Source organism: Gorilla gorilla, chromosome 9 (assembly GCF_029281585.2).
Source record: "Gorilla gorilla gorilla isolate KB3781 chromosome 9, NHGRI_mGorGor1-v2.1_pri, whole genome shotgun sequence".
In the NCBI taxonomy this organism is placed as follows: Eukaryota; Metazoa; Chordata; class Mammalia; order Primates; family Hominidae; genus Gorilla; species Gorilla gorilla.
The window spans coordinates 30,117,782-30,138,063 of record NC_073233.2 but is presented as its reverse complement, the minus strand read 5'-3'; the positions used below and the strand labels follow the sequence as shown (position 1 = coordinate 30,138,063).

Here is a 20,282-nt window from a genome sequence, read left to right as displayed (position 1 = left end):
GTGGATTAAATAAAAGAATGAGCTCAAATAAAAGTAATTATGTCTAGTTTTCAGCAGCATTTCTTTCCAGTAAGTAAAGATTAGTCAAATATCTAAATGAATTTCTTTAATCTGAACATTTGCTTTGACCTAAAATGCTCATTCAACAAGTTTTGGGAACATGAAAAATATATTTTTACTTTTTATTTAGATGAGAAAGAATTGATTATTCCTCACTGATTAGCTTGATTAGAAGATCAAGTTCTGTTATTAACACCAAACAACAACAACAAAAACATGGAATTCTACTTTCTGCATCAATTAAAATTTATAACTATTATTCTGGTAAACTCATACACACTTCTGTTCTCAGTGTGAATTGTATAGTTGTATCAGTGAAGTTGAGGATTTCTTATTGTGAAGGTGAGTATACTTCATGTGTAAGAGTACTAAATGCTCGATAATATTGAGCATTTCAAGGAGCCAAGCCATTTACAGTTATTATTTCATTTTTTCCTTATTACTATCCATAATTATGCATTGTACTCTTTCAGTTCTGAAGAAAAACCGAAGCTATAAGGACTGAGATAAAATGCCCAAGGACATACAGCTTGAAAAAGGCATGGCTAGAATGTGCACTCAGTATGACCTCAGCACCCAAGCTCTTTACCAATATATGCTGCAATCTTAGGCTCATTAACTGCACACAGTGAATTGTGGTGCTACTTTGTCTAAGCCTGCATTCTCCTTCAGAGCCTACACCTCCCTTTCAGTTGTTTTCACCTTCACTGTTCCAAAAAAAGCAGACTTTGAAAACTTAAGAAATGACGTTAAAAAAAATCAAAATCTATTCAGATTGACATTCAACTTAATTCATTAAGTTGAACTAGGTCTAACATAAATGCCTAGGTATAAAACCTAAAGAATAGGGGCAGATGATTTTGTGAAAAGTAATAATAATAATGATAAGCTTTTGCTTTTTATGAACAAATTTACAACTTACATACTTTATGAATTTGAAAGAAACTTAAATGATCTGATTTAACTAACTATGCCTAAATTCTGTTAACACGTCCCTGACAGATGATCTAATAGTGGCTGGGAAATTGGCACCACTCAAAACTTCCAATATTTACTGCTACATTGCACAAAATTTCTGCTTCCATTTGAGCACACACTCATCTTCCTAAACTGTCAATTGATCTTAATTATACTATCCTGCATCCAGAGCAAAACATTTCTATCTCTTTACTATGTGTCATTCTTTATATATTTGAGACTAACATAAATAACATGTTCCTCCTGGCTTGTTTCATTTTCCAGGGTAGCCCTGCCTAATTCCTTCCTCTATTTCTCTGAATGACATTTTCAGAATGTCTTCACTGTTCTTAATGGGTTCAGGTATGAATTTATTTCTCCTAAAATCCAGCAGTCAGAAATGAATAGGCTATTAAAGATATTGTTTAGCCAGATGAGTGGGACTCTGAATTTCTTTTCTGGAAAATTCTTTTTCTGGTAAATTTTCCATTGGGTTATATTAATTTTGTTTGTAGCTAAATTATACTGACGTGTAACTGAATTTTTTAACCAATGTGTTAACTAAGATGCCCAAGATGTTTTCAATGTGTGTTACATGCATAGCCATACCTTCTATCTTGACTATTATGGTTATTTCACCATATGCAAGATCTCCACAAGGTAAATACTAGTTTGTTTACATCATCTTAAATTCTGAATCTAGTAATCCTTGATTTGAAGCACTAAATAGCTAAGGCTGAGACTTACCCATTTTGGCATACAACCTCAGATATCTCTCCCAGCATTAATATCATCAACATTAAATGATCAGTTAATTAATGAATTATTTTAAAGAAAAAAATTGGGGACCAAATTTTATTTTGAAAGGAATTAAAAATAGGCTAAATTGAAACAGGAGAAACACTTAAAATGAAAAGCATTTTCTTAACACATACTATTAATAAAAATCAAATTTATGTTTTAAAGTTACATGCAAAGTATAGAGTATAACTTTTTTCAGATAATTTCACATTTTGTCATTTACTCAATGTTATAAAATGTTATTTTCTCATGAAACATTTCAAAACTTTAAAAATAAATAATGTGTTCCAATCCCATGACCAAACCAATCAGACTATATTCATTTTCCTGTTTTCTCTTAGTTATGATCCATATACATAAATAATACGTGTATTTTTAAATATTTTTCTTTAATTCTAGAATTATTTACCAAGGAAATTATGTACCCTTAGAACATTAAGGATGCAAAGAAGCCTAGTAGAAATCAAAGCTTTGCCTAGCCAAATGATTTTAGTTCTCTACAATTGCAATTTTCAATTTACTTCTTTATGTTCTCCCTATTGGCACTTTAGACTGAATACAGAAGCTAAAGCCTAGTCATCAGTACTTTAGCGTCAGATATACAAAGAAAAGCAAACATCAGACTTCTGTGCACTACAGAGTAAATGTGCCAGGAGAAAAAACATTTCCCTTGTGTAGCCTGCACAAAGACTTTCTTCCTCAGTCCTGTAGAAACACTTTCAAGGTCTTTTCAGTCCCAAAAGAGCTACAGGATATTCACAACTATAAATACTTCCCTCTTTTTTTTATATAGAAAGAAGTTGCCACTAAGTGAAATGAACTGATTAAATAGCTCAAATGTGAAAATGGATTTTTAGCACATAAAAAGGTGAAGATAGGAGTGTACAGAAATGGTATGGGCATAATATAGTTTGCCTCAGCTTAGAACTGACCTTTCTCTTGTTGTGATTCTGGGTCCCTAAAACATCATACACTGAATGGAAAATAAACTCTCAAAGGAGAAAAGAAAAAGGAGAGAGAAGACTACTTTTCAACAGGAAGATTTTGAAGAATAATTCCTGCTATAAAACATATCTGTACACTATAAGGAATCACTTTCCTTATAATATCACATAGCTGTAAGTGACTTAATTTGCCCCAAACCCCAGTCTATAAATAAGGCACTTATTAAAGGTTTTGTGTAAGTGACTTGCTGTTTATAAGAATTTAAGATTTAGAGGTTAACCTCAGGCACTTAGACATAAATGAAAGAAACAAATTTCCAATTATCAAAGTAATATATATATTTCCTACAGGGTATTTTATTTTTCACAAGTTTCATTCTAGTAATGGAAGTAATAAGGATGATATTGAATGTGTACTATGCACAAAGCACTTTCTGCATATTTTATCATTGATTCCTAATTATAAGTATTAAATGTATAAATAGTCCCATTTTGAATACAGACTATTTGAAACAGGTTAATTAACGTCACCAAAATAAAATAGTTGATAAGCTTTGCAGTTGAAATTTTAATTCAGTTACATACATACCAATTCATAAAACAATTTTGTTTTGATATATAAAATCTAAAAACACACACACACTTGGGCACATAGACTTACACACATACACACACACACACACACACACACACACACACACCACTTAAAGAATGAAACAGGCTTGCAAGCTTTGCAAAAACTTTCAGTAAAAGGCCAGAAAGAAAATATTTTAGACTTTGCAGGATGTATGGATTGTGTCTCCACCATCCAGTGTTGCCACTGTCCTTCAAAAGCAGCCATGAACAATATGTAAGCAAATGAGCAACGGCTTTATTCCAATACAATTGTATTTATGAAAACAGGGTGCACTCAGATTTGGTCTCTGAGTGGTGGTTTGCCTATCTTGGCTTAAAATAATGCAAATTCTAGAAGTTTATACTTTCTGCCATAATTACATAACCATGTTTGAAAATGTTAATTTAATATAATGAGGAACAATTGTGTGATAGAAGTTCACAGTTAGAAAGCAAGACATAAAACAACAAGTTTGGAGGAACAGAGTAGCTAACTATCTAAACACTTCCTAATATTTTGACTATGCATTATGTAGGTTTCGAGAAAGAGGTTGTTGTAGACTGAATTACTGAATACCAGAAACCAACAGAGACCATGCACATAATACATTTAAAAAAAAAAGAAAGTCAGGGACATGTGACCAATATGCAGAAAGAAAATCTCAAAAATCTTTGTAGTAAAATGCAGTTATCTACAGTCAAAAGAACCAATAAATTTCAAAAAATGATTCTTTCATTCTATGGTGGGATTATAGGAGAAACTGCTAAATAACTATTTCAGTCTGAAGTAAACATGATTAAATTTATACTCCCACTGGAAGAAATTTGTATTAGTTCATTTTCCTGCTGCTATGAAGAAATACTGGAGACTGGGTAATTTATAAAGGAAGGAGTTTTAATTGACTCATTTCCCCATGGCTAGGGAGGCCTCAGTAGGCTTATAATCATGGTAGAAAGGAAAGAAAGCACGTCCTTCTTCACATGGCAGCAGCAGAGAGAAGTGCCAAGTGAAAGTGGATAAGCTCCCTATAAAACCATCAGATCTCATGAGAACTCACTATCGTGAGAAGAGCATGGGAGAACTGCCTTTATGATCTAATCACATTCCAAGCAGTCCCACCCCCAACAAGTGGGGATTGCAACTTGGATTACAATTCAAGATGAGATATGGGTGGGACACAGTCAAAGTATATCATTCTACATCTGCGCCCTCCTAAATTTCTTGTCCTCACAATTAAAAACACAATTATGACTTCCCAACAGTTCTCCAAAGTCTTAACTATTTTCAGCATTAACTCAAAAGTCCAAGTCCAAAGTCTCATCTGAGATAAGGCAAGTCCTATCCTCCTATGAGCCTGTAAAATCAAAAGCAAGTTAGTTACTTCCTGAATACAGTGGGGTACAGGCATTGGGTAAATACACCCATTCCAAATGGGTGAAATTGGTCAAAATGAAGGGGCTACAGGGCCCATGCAAGTACAAAATCCAATAAGGCAGTCATTAAACCTTAAAGCTCTTAAATACTCTCCTTTGACTCCATGTCTTACATTCAGGTCAACATAATGCAAGAGGTGGACTCCTATGGCTTGGGCAGCTCTGTTCCTGTGCCTTTTCAGCTGAGTATCTGCAGCTTTTCCAGGCACACAGTGCAAGCTGTGGGTGGATCTACCATTTTGGGATCCAGAGGACCGTGGCCCTTTTCTCATAGCTCCACTAGGCAAAGTCCCAGAGGGGACTCTGTGTGAGGGCTCTGACTCCACATTTCCCTAGTGCATTGCCCTAGCAGAGGTTTTCCATGGGGGCTCCTCCCCACAGCAAATTTCTGCCTGGACATCCAGGTATTTCCATACATCCTCTGAAATCTAGGGGGAGGTTCCCAAAAGTTAATTCTTATCTTCTGTGCACCTGCATACCTAACACCATGTGGAAGCTCAAGGCTTGCAGCTTTGCACCCTCTGAAGCAACACCCAGTGCTGTATGTTGGCCCTTTTTAGTCATGGCTGGAGCAGCTGGAATGCAGGGCACCAAGTCCCAAGGCTGCACACAGCGGGGAGGCCCTGAACCTAACCCAGGAAGCCACATTTCCCTTCTAGGCCACTAGGCCTGTGATGGGAGGGGCTGATGTGAAGGCCTCTGACAGGCCTTGGAGACATTTTCCCCATTTTCTTGGTGATTATTATCTGACTCCTCATTACTTATGCAAATTCCAGTTTGAATTTCTCCCTGGAAAATGGGGTTTTCTTTTCTATCACATAATCAGGCAGAATATTTTCCAAACTTTTATGCTCTGCTTCCTCTTGAGCATTTTGCTGCTTAGAAATTTCTTCCTCTAGACACCCTAAATCATCTCTCTCAAGTACAAAGTTACACAGATCTCTGGGGCAGGGTAAAATGCCACCAGTCTGTTTGCATAGCAAGAGTGACCTTTACTCCACTTCCCAACAAGTTCCTCATCTCCACCTGAGACCACCTCTGCCTGAGTTTTCTTGTCCATATCACTATCAGCATTTTGGTCAGAGCTATTCAACAAGTCTCTAGGAAGTTCCAAACTTTCCCACATCTTCCTGTCTTCTGAGCTCTCCAAGTCTCTAGAAAGCTCTAAACATTCCCACATTTTCCTGTCTTCTTAGGAGCCCTCTAAACTGTTCCAAATTCTGCCTATTACCCATTTCCAAAGTTGCTTTCACATTTTTCAGTATCTTTAAAGCTGCCCCCCAACCAATGTGTATAACCAATTTTCTGTGTTAGTTCATTTTCAGGCTGCTATGATGAAATATCTGAGATTGGGTAATTTATAAAGAAAAAGGTTTAATTGACTCACAGTTCAGCATGACTGGGGAAGCCTCACATAACTTACAATCATGGCAGAAGGGGAAGCAAACACCTCCTTCTCCACATAGAAGCAGGAGAGAGAGAAGTGCCAAGCAAAGTGGGGGGAAAGCTCCTTATAAAACCATCAGGTCTCATGAGAACTCACTCACTATCATGAGAACAGCCTGGAGGAACTGCCTCCATGATCTAATCACCTCCCATGAGGTCTCTCCCACAACACATAGGGATTATAATTTGGATTACAATTTAAGACGAAATTTGGTTTGGGACACAGAGCCAGAAATAATTTAAAAATATTGAACATCATGTAGTACAGAGAGTGAATTCTGAGAGAGTAGGAAAAAATAAGCAAAGACCCACAATTGTGCTAGTTTACTGCCTAGAGAAATTTTCAAGGTGCAGCACAGGTAGGGGAAACCCAGGTAGAGCCTAGTGGTCTTGCTGAGTTGAGGAAATAGAAGTGGGTGTCTGTGGAAGTAAAGGTATCTAGAGTTTGTTGTAGAAAACACCATAGAAAAGAAAGCTGAACAAAAAGAAACCTCCAGAAATCTGCAAAAGTTCACCCTAGAAGCCCTTAGCTAAGAAATGATCAGCAAATAAAGTTGAGGAAACCATCCAAGGCCAGTGAGAGAACCTCCTGGAAGGATTATTTTATGACTTAATCTGAAACAGAACCAAGGCCAGGAATAATTCTTGTTGCCACTAGCCAAGAGGAAAAAGACTCATGATTCACAAGGTACCAAGTAGAGTAATCAGAAGAATACTGAATCACTAACATGACAAAATTAGACTTAAACTAATAATTGCTCTCGTCTCATCAAACAAATTTTAAAAGTAAGGCTCCAAAAGATCACCTTTTCAAAGAAATGTAACTGTGCCTCAGAAGAAGCTCAAGAAAGTTTACAGGATTTAAAAAAATATATGTAGCACTCAAGAAGGTAAAATTCACAGAAGCTAATGCCCAATAAAGGAAAAATGACCTGCATGCCAAGAAGCAGGTGATCCACAAGGAGCTGAAAATTTAATCAGTGGAAGCAGATCCACAAATGATATAAATAATACATTTCATTAATAAGAACAGGAAAAGAGTTATTAAACTATAAAAGTATAACTATTATGTATAGTTCAAGGAGGTAGAGGAGATATTGAAAATGTTGAGTAGAGAATATAGAAAATGCAAAAAAAATCAAACTTCTAAAGATGAAAAAGTAAACATTGATATAACAAATACAATGTCTGAGATAAAGAACAAATAAACTGCTGTTAAAGAAAATATTAATGTACTTGATGACACGGCCCTAGAAACTATCTAGAATAAAATCTAGAGCCAAAAATAAAAACACCAAAACTGGGAACTAAAACATAAACAGAGCATCAGTGAGTCGTAGAATCATTTCAAACAGTTTTATACACTTATAATTGCAGTCCTTGATCAAACGGACTGAATCAAATGGACTCAGAAAAACAGTTAATTTTTTTTAATCTTCCAATTCAGTGAAAACTATAAATCCACAGATCTAAGAAGCTCAATGAAACCTAAGCACTAAATACAGTTTGGAAATTTTCCTTTATTTCTCAAAGGAATAGAACAACTTTAAAACAATTTTTTTTATAAAGTCTTCTACCAAGTTAAAAGATGTCATTTATTTGCAAATTTACTTCATTGTCTATTTAAATGATGCCTTTTATTGGGGATACACATGAATGTGCATTTTTGAGATATTATATATACATGATATTGTGTTCATCACTTGTGAAAAAATTTGACTGGATATTAAAGAGTTGGGATAACTTTATTCACATAGTTATGTGAGATTTTACTCACATATTTTTTAATTTTACGGTTCCGTAAGGTAAATTTATGTGTTTATTTTTTTAGACAGTGTTTCACTCTGTTACCCAGGCTGCAGCATACTGGTGTGATCCTGGCTCACTGCAATCTCGACCACTGGGCTCAGAAGATCCCCACACCTGAGCTTTCTGAATAGCTGGGATTACAGGCACTTGCCAAAAAATTCGGCAATTTTTTTTTTTTTAATGGAGTCTCGCTCTGTTGCCCAGACTGGAGTGCATGACACAATCTTGGCTCACTGCAACTTCCACCTCCCGGGTTCAAGGGATTCTCTTGTTTCAACCTCCCAAGTAGCTGGTACCACAGGCATGTGCCACCATGCCCAGCTAATTTTTGTATTTTTAGTAGAGATGAGGTTTCACCATGTTGGTCAGGCTGGTCGTGAACTCCTGACCTCAGGTGATGCACCCGCCTCTGCCTCCCAAAGTGCTGGAATTACAGGCTGAGCCACCGTGCCTGGTCTTTTGTATGCTCTGAATTTTTTTTTTTTTTTTTTGTATTCTCTGAAATTCTCTGAATTTCTCTCTTTTTTTTTTAATTTGCAAGTTTGGTGTATAAGAAATAATAGTAATTTTTTTTGTACAATGTTCATTATTTAGAGGTTGAGAATATTTTATATATTTACTTTATATTTAAATTATCTTCTCCTAGGAGTTTTCTATTTGTGTCCTTGATTAAGTCTTCTAATAATGTCTATGAATAATTTTGACTATTTTAACAAGTGATAGAAATGTGACCGACCTTTTGTTATCTTTTATAGAAGAATGAAGAGATAAAAAAGAACAACAAAAAACTATACTAGCATATTTGTAATGAGTACATATAATTGCTCTTGAGGAAAGCAAATGTGTAGCTCAATACTATATATCTTTTATCTGACACAGCTTGACTTTTTGAAAAATAAAGCTAGGCATCAAAATAATGGTTCAAAGTACATATTTAAAACTGAGGTAGATTCTACTCATACAAGGAAGAAACCTTTTTTGTGTTTCTTGCCTTACAAAATGTGAAGATCCAATGTGTGAAGCTGTCTTTAAGAATAAAATATCTGTTTTTAGTAGCCAATGTCTCCTTAATATAAATAAATATAACTTGAATACATATATGCTCAATTTTAAATATCTCTGTTAAAATAGCAATCTTGTGCCTAAACCATTATGGGTTTAAAAATGTTTCCAAATCACATACGAAGAAAATAAGTAAAGCATCCATTATTAAAAACAATATATTTTGGATATCAGAATTTTTACAAACATATGTAAAGGTATTTTTTCAGAAATAACTATTGATTTTGTTTTAGAAATGTTTGTATTTAATTTGTCAACAACATTTATTTATTAACTACATCATTTAAGTTTCAACAGTTTGAGTCTAGCACTAAAAAGGTCAACACATTGACTTGTTTCATAGAGCTCCGTACAAACAAATCAAAAAATCAAGGTCGATCTTTATGTAATTTGTAGAGGGAAGTGCCTTAAGGGAGGTTTAGAAATTTAATTCATCAGACATCCAATAGTTTGTATTACCAAGAGTCAATCCAAAAAAACAGTCACTTCTATAGTTGTTCTGTCACAATGAGATGCCCAACATGTTGCTAAACATTTCCTGAAGATGGATCTATGAAATACTTGTTTTACAATTTAATGCCATGAAAAAATATTTTATCTGTAAAAATCAATATGACTTATTTCTCATGATTATATCAAAAGATTTGTATAAGCTTGCTTAATGTTTCTGCAAGAAAGCTCAGAAACAAATTTAATATTGAATTACTTCACCCTATAGGAATATTTATCTCTCTTCCTTTTTATAAGTAGTTTTAAATGAAATTCTAAAATGTATTTCTACCTTTGGACATGTTTACTTTGCATATATTTTTGTAATATGTCTTTTTAATGCCTAGTAAAGTATGTAAAATGTATGTATACATATACTTTTCTTAAGTTTATCAGACCATGGAAAGTCTCACTTCAGTGCATGCCATCTTTTATGTCTAATCTTCTATGTTATATATTATTTAACTTATTCCTTTTTTAAATTTAGTTTTTTCCATATTGATCCACTACTTGGCATAAGTGTTCTTGTGAAGCATGTGGGAGTGTATATGCCTTTGCCTTTTTTCTTTATATAATTTTGTAGTAGTCTAAAATCAAGATCAAATAGCCATATTTTATTTCTCTAATTAGTAGATAAAATTCTTTTATATTTGATGTGCCTTTGACTAAAAACAAAATATATACATTGGAAAAATTAACATGAAACAAAACCAGATACTGCTGTGAATATTATCAGAATTTAGTAAGGATACTCTAAAGATGAAACAGAATGTTAGATTTCTTCAAGTTGAAATCTATTAAGCTAATAAAGGATTTCAGTGGAGTTTAATTTAAGTCATTACTAAAGTTGCCATTTCTTAGACAGCTTAAAAATTAAAGAGCCAAAGAAAGAAATAGACAATGTATAGAAAAACTTTTAGATGTAAAAATGATTCAGTTTAATCAAACACAATTATTAAAGCATTTTGGTTACACTGAATGACTCATGAAATATAAATGATATAATTCTTTGCATACTGATAGGCTAATATAAGTTATTATGCATCACTTTGGAACTACACATCACCAGAAGTAAATTCGTCTACTTGGTGGGATTAAGAAAAATGTAGATACTCACTAAGGCTAAAAGAAAATATGTTCAGTATCTCAATCTATACTCTAGACAATAAGGGAAAAATGCCATTTGTATTAATGAATTAAAAAACTCAAACATAATCAAATTTCATACATTTATAAACATAACTTCAAGGATTATAAATATTATAAATTAACATTCTAAATGCTAACTCTCTGAAATATTGAGACATGAGTAATTGAACAGAAAAAATTTAAATACATGTGAAGCAATAAGGCAAAAGACAAATGTGCAAATATGTTTGTGTCTGTATGTTTAATTGAGTACTCAAAAATCAGAAAGTAAAAAGTTAAAATAAAACTTGTGATGCCATTATAATATTCACTGAAGTGTGTACATGAAAAATACTCTAGATTTTAAATTTGAAAGCTCTGATAATACAGAACGACATTTTCAGAAAAGTTATTCTAAATCTTATGTTAGCAGATAGAAACAATTTAGTTGAGTGGAGATATATAGATTGTTACGGTTCTGTCTTTGTAGGGCTTCCCTCTTTTGTGTGTTTTTGTGCGTATATGTGTTGTGTGTATGTGACAGAGCCTTGCTCTGTAGCCCAGGCTGGAGTGCAATGGCAATGATGACAGCTCACTGCAACCTCTGCCTCCTGGCCTCATGCTATCCTCCTACCTCAGCTTGCTGAGTAGCAGGGACTACAGGTGTGTGCCACCATGCCCAGCTAAATTTTGTATTCCTTTTAGAGACAGGGTTTTGCTATGTTTCCACAGCTGGTTATGAACTCCTGGGCTCAACCTATCCACCTGACTTGGCTTCCCAAAATGCTGAGATTACAAGCGTAAGCCACCATGCCTGGCCTAGGGCTCTCAACATTTTTAAAGACAATTTTGTGGATTATATCTAAAAAGGTTTACTCTATCTATCTATCTATTTATCTATCTATCTATCTACCTATCTATCATCTATGTACCTACCTATCTCTATCTATCTACCTACCTACCTACATACCTTCCTACCTATCTGTCTGTCAACATTTGTTCATCTTCTATAAAAGTAATCTACTGTAAAATTACATGTATGTAATTTTAGGGACAATTTGACATACAAACAAATACAAATCCTTAATGAATTACTGTAAGAAGAATGAGTGTTGCCTTGACAGTGGCAAATGGGAGAAGATGTCCTCGCTGGTAATTGCAGCTACGCTTACCTTTATGAGCTCACTAGCCTTTATAGTTGTTCAAAATCTACATTTGTTTAAGATATTTCAGGAAATGATATTGTCGTAATTGCCCTGATCAAATCAAGGAAAGTTTGATTTAGCAAGACTTTTGGACACTTTCCCTGCAGCAGAGGTTATTATTCATTGGTGATTTCATATAAAAATATTGAAAGCTAAAAGATAGATATTTCCAGCTCAGCAAAGCCAAGGAGGGAGAAGATTCTGCATTCTTTTTCAGGGTCACTTTAATTGTCTCTGCTCCATGACTCACAACTTAAGGTTTGTAAACTCTAGTTTATTCAGGGTCAAATGTGTAAAGCTTAAGTGACTTTTGAGATCATAACACCAGGGAATCATAAAAAGATGAAGTGCTTCCTTTTAGCTCCTGCAAATTAACAAAAAATATATTTATATTGCATGATATTTGAGGTCAGGATTTTCAAAGTCTCATGAACCTAGCCCACTGCTGCCTATCATTTTAATCTTGAAAAAATGCTTTTCAATAGTTTATAATTAAGTTGGTGGGCTGATTTGATTTTGGAACTGTGATTTGAGTTGAAAGTTTGCTTTCTCTCTGGATATAGTACCAACAAATTTAAAACAGTTAATGAGCTAAGTACAAACATTGCTCTTTTCTGCTCATTAAAGGCATCACTATTATCATATACGGTGTATCTCAGGGAAAGGGTTGATTGTCATTTCAGTATTATTTACTTAGACTCTACATAATAGATTCAACCTCAGAACTGCAAAGAAAAATGAACAGATAAGGTTTAAATTAGATGTACCAATAGTTGATAGAGAAGAATCTTTCCATGAAAAAGGTTTCACCTGTTAAAGGAAGTTCTGCTACCAGCCTGTTTCAAAACAGCTTGAATTTTCAGCAATATAAACATAATCATTTTTCAAATTAGGCTATACATGGTTAAATCAGTCCTATTCCATTACACTGTGTGGTCCATGTAAGAGGTGTGTAATAGTGACTTGAATTACAATGTGAAAACTATGTTTTATTTTAAAACTTTATTATATTATTTTTCCTAATGAAATGTAGCAAATAAAATCTCCATGACTTGATAGAAAATGACACAACTGGTCAGCTCAACTCCTGAAGCACCTCCAGGATCCAAGATAATTAATTTGAGAACCAGACTCTCATCACATATCAGTATTTGTCTAATATTCTTGTTTAGGGTAAATTAAATTCTGACTCATTCATGTAATAAACAAACAAGCAAAAAATCCATTCAATCCTCTCCTTATGCTTCACTTAACCTGGAGCATTTTGATGTTTTCACATAAGGAGAATAAATTAAGAAATCTTTGTTTTATGTTGTTTAAACAAAATGATTTTTAAATAAAAGTTGCATTTTATCTACTGTTTTCCCCCAACCGCTTCTAAGGTCCAAGATTAGAGATATTTGAATAAGCCCAGAGTTAGTATATACTACAAAAGTTATAATGCAAGCATGAACTAAAAACCAAGTCAACTAAAACTGATACCCAGAGAAATTAGGTAAAACCTCATTTAACTACTAAGATAACATTATCTCATTTGCCGCATTTACTTGTAAATCTTGGTTACAGAATCTTTAACTGGAACTAAATATGGATTATAAATGTGCTACCCCGATAGGCTGAATACCATTGCCAAAATCTGCATTGCAATAAATTGTTAAATGTGAACTATCAAATTCAAAAAATAATTGCAGTTTTATAATTATCCTAAATGAAGAGCTTGATTTATCTCAAGACATTTAAAACTTGATAAGTGAATTAACATATAGATACAATCACAAATCATTATTATTTTTATTTATTTAGTTTTTTGAGATGGAGTTTAGCTCTTGCTGCCCAGGCTGGAGTAAAATGGTGCAATCTTCAGCTCACTGCAAACGGGTTCAAGCAATTCTCCTGCCTCAGCCTCCCAAGTAGCTGGGATTACAGGCGCCCGCCACCACACCCAGCTGATTTTTTTGTACTTTTAGTAGAGATAGGGTTTTACCATGTTGGTCAGGCCATCTTGAACTCCTGACCTCAGGTGATCCACCCGCCTCAGGCTCCCAAAGGGCTGGGATTACAGGCGTGAGCCACCGCGCCCAGCCCCACAACTCATTATTAAACAATTATTTTATATGATCCCATTATTGTAAAAAGTTTCCATCAAAATGGCAATAGTTCTGAAGTGCTGGAATTACATACGGTTTTAATTTTTGATCTTGTAGGAGGAAGTATATCTTGGCATTCTGGAAACAAAATGTCTCTTTAAAAAGAAAGAACAGACTTCCTAGAGTCCTATATTTAAGGACAATGAATGTATAAGGCATAGTTTACTGGGACATAGAATACAGGCAGAAATTATATTTCTTAAATTTAAGAGTAAATGTAAGTATACATAGAAGACAATACACACGTAAGCATATGATTAGAGACCAGATTCATGCTCCACAACTGATACTGACTGAAAACTGGTCAGGGAAAGATGTTTTAGAAACATTCATTGAGTTTATCTGAGTTTTGAAAGATGAAGAAGAAATTGACAGAAAAAAGTAGGAAGGAAGATGTTTCATGTTAAGATTGAGAAGGAAACATGGTCAAAGTAATAGTTTGAAAGCAAGTACTGGTGAGCATATCTGTGTGTGTGTGTGACTAACAGAGAAAGAGAGAAAGATCTAAAGAGAGAGTAAAAGAGCGAGAGAGAGAAGAGAGAGAGATTGAGAGAGAGAGAGAGAGAGAATTCTGTGGAGATAAATTAAGTGGCTCTTAGATACAGTAAGCATGATTAGGCCAAGGACATATTTTTAAATGTGTTTCTTTGCTTCTCAAAGTCAGAAATCAGAAATAGTTTTATTAAGTAAAATGCATTTGGAATTTATCATAATTATCCTGCAAAAGACAATAACTATAAATACAACTTAAAAGCCCAATGAGCTTCTTGTTGTCAAAAAGTATGATCATGGGACTCAGGGATTCTTTTTTATTGTACCTATCAACTTCTTCCTATTTATTATATAAAATCCAACAGATACAACATCTTAGAAGTAAAAATAGCATTTAGAGGTCAGCTGAGAATAAAGAACACCTGGCTGTTTCCTCAAGTAAATATGTATGCAGCACCCGTGCCAGGCTCTTAAAAATGATCCATGCAGGGCATTAAGAATAGTAAGACTCAGACCTTGTCCTCAAAGGACTTTCTTCCTGATCCAGAAGCTGCCACTTACTTCACATGTCTAGGACTTCATTATAGAAACTTTTACATTGTCTGGAGCTATATTTATATTTTTAGGCCAGGTATTCAGATACACGTATCAGATTTTTATTTCTTTCAAAATATGCAAAAAATACTGAACAATTTAACACAGATACTTGATATGCCTGCTATGATGTCATATGAGTAAAGAAAGCAAGGTAATTTGATGGTTTTCTCCCATTGCACATTCTTCCATGTCTTAGGCTTTTCAAGTGAGAGTGTATACCTCTTATTCAAACCTCCTATTTTTCATCTATTACAAACAAAAACAAAACAAAACAAAATATTAAACCAGTTAAGATACTCAAGGCAAATTCTTATGTGAAATTTAATTTGCTTTTATTTTATATTAAAACAATGCAAGAGAAAACAATATTACTACTATTTTAATTGGTTGAAGTGGCAGATTTGAGAAAAAAGGAAAATGTGTATATACTATTAGTAACATTTTAAACCTTTCTCCAGAAAAGTAAAAGAAAGAAAGAAAGAAACAAACAAACAAACAAAACAACTGGCATACATATATCTCCTAAATACAGGAAGAAGTATTCATAATCTCACTCTTTAGCATGGTACAAAGCTAACCACAACTAAATTATTGTATATAAAGCCATGTGAAGTGGTGTGTGACAGCCTTATTTTGTCAATAGGGCTGAGAAAACCAGTTCAAATTCTCCTGAGACTATTTCAGAGGAGTTAAATTTGAACTGGTTTAAAAATCATGATTTATTTACTTAATATTAAGTTTAGATTAACGGACAGAAAAAGAGGAGCCTGGGGCATCACCAAAATATAGCAATTTTTAAAACAGAATACAAATAAACATGTTGTATAGTCACTCAAGATCAGAGGGCCCAAGAGAGACCCTTGATGGTGACTTCTATTGGGAGGACTATGACCAAATATAACAGCTTGCTTGACACAAAATCACCTACAGTTAGAATTTTGCTCCATTACTTGGGTGTCTCTCTTTACAAATCACTTAAAATTTAACAAACCAAAGGAGACTGTAGAACCATGACATAAAGGAACATAGGTTCAGCAGAATAAAGCAACAGCCTTCTCATGCATCCCATAGGTATCTTTTCATCAAGAACTACTGAAAAAAGTTTTCATGTGTTACTCTCTTTTTTTCAATACGCAGACTCTTTCCTTCTGCAGTGAATTATGGGCTGCCCTATAATAACAATTTAATACTTTTACAGGAATGAGATTATTTAAAAAGCACAGTTATTCTATGCTGCATGTATTAAACTGACACGTTTACTTTCTTTTTTTTTTTTTTTTTTTTTGAGACGGAGTCTTGCTTTGTCGCCCAGGCTGGAGTGCAGTGGCGCGATCTGGGCTCACTGCAAGCTCCACCTCCCGGGTTCACGCCATTCTCCTGCCTCAGTCTCCCGAGTAGCTGGGACTACAGGCGCCCACCAACACGCCCGGCTAATTTTTTGTATTTTTAGTAGAGACGGGGTTTCACCGTGTTAGCCAGGATGGTCTCGATCTCCTGACCTCGTGATCCGCCCGCCTCGGCCTCCCAAAGTGCTGGGATTACAGGCGTGAGCCACCGCGCCTGGCCACGTTTACTTTCTTTGACCACAGTTACTTGTGTGTATCTTAGATGAGTTTCAATATTAGCTACATTATTCTTGTCATAAACTGCATTTTACTGAGTACACACGCCATCTTCTTAGAGAAAGAGACAGTTGTCAAGATTAAATAGCTTTCTTTCTCTCTATGGGATTTATTAATTTAAAAAAGAAAAATGCTTAGCTTTTGCTGAAGGCTCACTATTGAGCCTTCATTGAAAATGAAGCTACATTGAAAATGAGCTACATTGAAAATGTAGCAAAATATTGAGTGATATAATATGTTTTTGAATCAAGAGCCTCAACTCCACGTTGCCACCAAAAAAAAAAAAAAAAAAAAACAACCAAACAAACAAACAACATTGACTAAGCATGGCATGGCAATTGAATTGCTTTACAAAAACAACTTAAGTTTGAAAATTCTCGAGATAAACAAGCCTGACCAACATGGTGAAACTCTATCTCTACTAAAAATACAAAAATTAGCTAGGTGTGGTGGTGCGTGCCTGTAATCCTAGCTACTTAGGATGCTGAGCCAGGAGTGTCACTTGAACCCAGGAGGCAGAGGTTGCAGTGAGACAAGTTCGCACCACTGCACTCCAGCCTGGGCTACAGAGCGAGTCTCTGTCTCAAAAAAAAAAAAAAAAAAAAAAAAAAGTTTCAAGATAGAAAATCTCCTGTAACTGGTGGCCATTGATAAGCTCAGCAGTTTTTACCAGTAGGAAAAATAACTTGCCTGCCTACAACTACAACATTTCTTGTAAATTTGTCTGGTTCAGACTTTAGTCTGCATATTAATTAAATGTATATAAGAACAATGAAGGAAAAGCATGGGAGAATGAGGGGAACTGGAAAGAAAGGAGACGTAGGGGAAAGAGCAGGCGAAGAAGAAGAAAAAAAAGAGTTCCTTCCATTACAGCCAATTAAAGTTTAATTTATTCTTGCAAAATGATACACTGTTAGCACCATATGATTTTCAAATTTGCTCACAGTGATGAAGGGCTATGGAATCCATGTAAATAATTTAACAGTAACCATACTAGCAAGAAATGCTTTATTTGGCTTTTGATTCTTAAAGAGCCTTCTTTGATTTTATTTTCATTTTGTTTTTGGATAATTGTCAATGAATGGAAGACAATTTGAGGAAGAACCCATCACAGTCTTCATACATCATCTAAAATTCATGTGTCCTATCCTAATTAACTAATGTGAATGACAATGCTAATTTTTGTTCAAATAAATATTTTAAATTTTAAATTAAAGTCTTATAGAAACTCACAACAGCAATACAAGATTATGGTTCTTTTCCTTGCCGAATTTAACCATCATTAATATTTTGACAGTCAGAAACTTAAAAGATTTCTGGGACAGTTAAATTATAGCATGTTCAAAAGGCAAATGTATTCTTGCAATTCTAAGAATTTTATATCCTCTGTCTTTAATACTACTGCACTGTTATGTTTACAAATTATATTTTGAAAATACATTTAAGCATACGTTGACAGGTATATGCCTAAGTGCACTATTTTGAGCATTTCTTTTCTCTAGAAAAATAAACATGTGATTATTAAGTTTCAGCACTAGAGTCAGGAAAAAGAGCACAAAATTCCAACAAACAGCTGATTCAAAATTTGCATGGTATTTATAGAACTAATTGAAAGTATTGAAATGCCTACAGATGGAGTAAATTATAAAGATATTAAGGAAACAAATGTGTTCTCTTTCAACCATCTATATTTTATTAAATTTATTGAAAAGCAACTAGAGAGAAAGTAATGTAAATTAGAGGCATCCCTTTTCATTTGTGGAGAACATCCAGATTTTAGGTGGATAAGGTAAGACATATATCAGAAAATCTTGTAGTAAATCCAACAATCCTTACAGTAAAAGGAGAACCTAGGCCAGGTGCAGCGGCTGACGCCCGTAATCCCAGCACCTTGGGAGGCCAAGGCAGGTGGATCACGAGGTCAGGAGTTTGAGACCAGCCTAGCCAACATGGTGAAACCTGGTCTCTACTAAAAATACAAATATTAGCTGTGCATGGTGGCGGGTGCCTGTAATCGCAGCTACTCAGGAGGCTGAGGCAGGAGAATCACTTGAACTCGCAAGGCGGAGTTTGCAATGAGCTGAGATAGCGCTATTGCACTCCAGCCTCGGTGACAGAGTGAGGCTCTGTCTCAAAATGAATAAAAGGAAAACCCAGTGTGTTAGATTGAGTGATAGCTGGGTGGCTTAGAGATGGATTCATAAGTTCTAAATTTTCATTTCAAAATATATGATAGAATTTTCCCATTTTCAAATTTCACATTTATATTCACTCTATTTTATTTATTCTGCTTTATCCAAAGTATAATTATATAATATTTCTATTCATGCAAGTTCTATCTTTGAAGAATTATTTTGCTTTAAATTGTTAGCTCAAAAAAAGGAGTTTCCGGAAATAACAAGGTATTCAGAGTAAAGAGAGACAGCCCTGGGGGTAAAACAGTTCAAGTTTGTGTGGCTCTTCCTTTTGAAAGGAAAGTAAGCCTCTCATGAATTCTGGGGTTTAATCAAAAGTCACAAAGATCTAGATCTACAGTCATTGCATTTGCAATTTTCAATAAATATACCTCATCTGCTTTCAGAATATAAATAATTTTAATGGACATTCAGCTCCCATTTTGTAGAATAACTTGCATAGAACTATGTATGTTAGGTAATGCATATATTAAGTAGTTTACTTTGATATTTCACGATATATACATATATCAAAACATCAAGTTAAGCACCATGAATATATACAATTTTTACTTTTCAAATAAATAAATAAAGGGGAACACATAAAATATCTTTTGTTTAAATGTGTTTTACATTTTATCTTGACAAAAAATAAGGGATAATTTAGGCTATAAAAAACAGCTGAGGTATAAACTGTAGAACAAAAATTTCAATAGTAAAGCAGTGTTAAAGTTTTAGAGAAGATTAGTTTGTAGTGAGTAGCCCTAGTTGCAAAGTGGCTGGAGTTAGAAAAACTAGAGGAAATGAATAAATTCCTAGAAACATACAACCTCTCAAGATTGAATCAGAAAAAAAAATGGGAATCCTGAAGAGATCAATAACAAGTGGTTACATTGAATCAGTAATAAAACTCTCCCCACAAAAAGAAAATGCTAAGAACCAGATGGATTCGTGGTTGAATTCTACCAGATGCACAAAGAACTGGTATGAATCCTACTGAAACTCTTCCAAAAAAATCCTAGCTAACTCATTTTACAAATCAGTATCACCCTAATACCAATGATAAAAAAGGACATAACAACAAAAAAGATAACCACAGACCAGTATTTCAGATGAACATATATGTCAAAGTCCTTAACAAAACACTAGCAAGTCAAATCCAACAACACGTCAAAAAGATAATACACTGTGATCAAGTGGGATTTATTCTAGAGGTGCAAGGATGGTTTAAGATATGCAGATAAATAAAAGTGATTCATCACATAAACTGAATTAAAAACAAAAACCATATGATTATCTA

At 34.3% G+C, this 20,282-nt stretch overlaps 2 long non-coding RNA genes across 2 annotated transcripts in view; one reads left to right on the top strand and one right to left on the bottom strand.

Moving 5' to 3' along the window:
* LOC129525365 (uncharacterized) overlaps positions 1-20,282 on the top strand; it is a 77,888-nt gene that overhangs the window by 43,424 nt on the left and 14,182 nt on the right. The window lies entirely within an intron of this gene.
* Positions 1-20,282, bottom strand: part of LOC129525366 (uncharacterized) — a 313,689-nt gene that overhangs the window by 281,631 nt on the left and 11,776 nt on the right. The gene's annotated exons all lie outside the window — the stretch shown is intronic.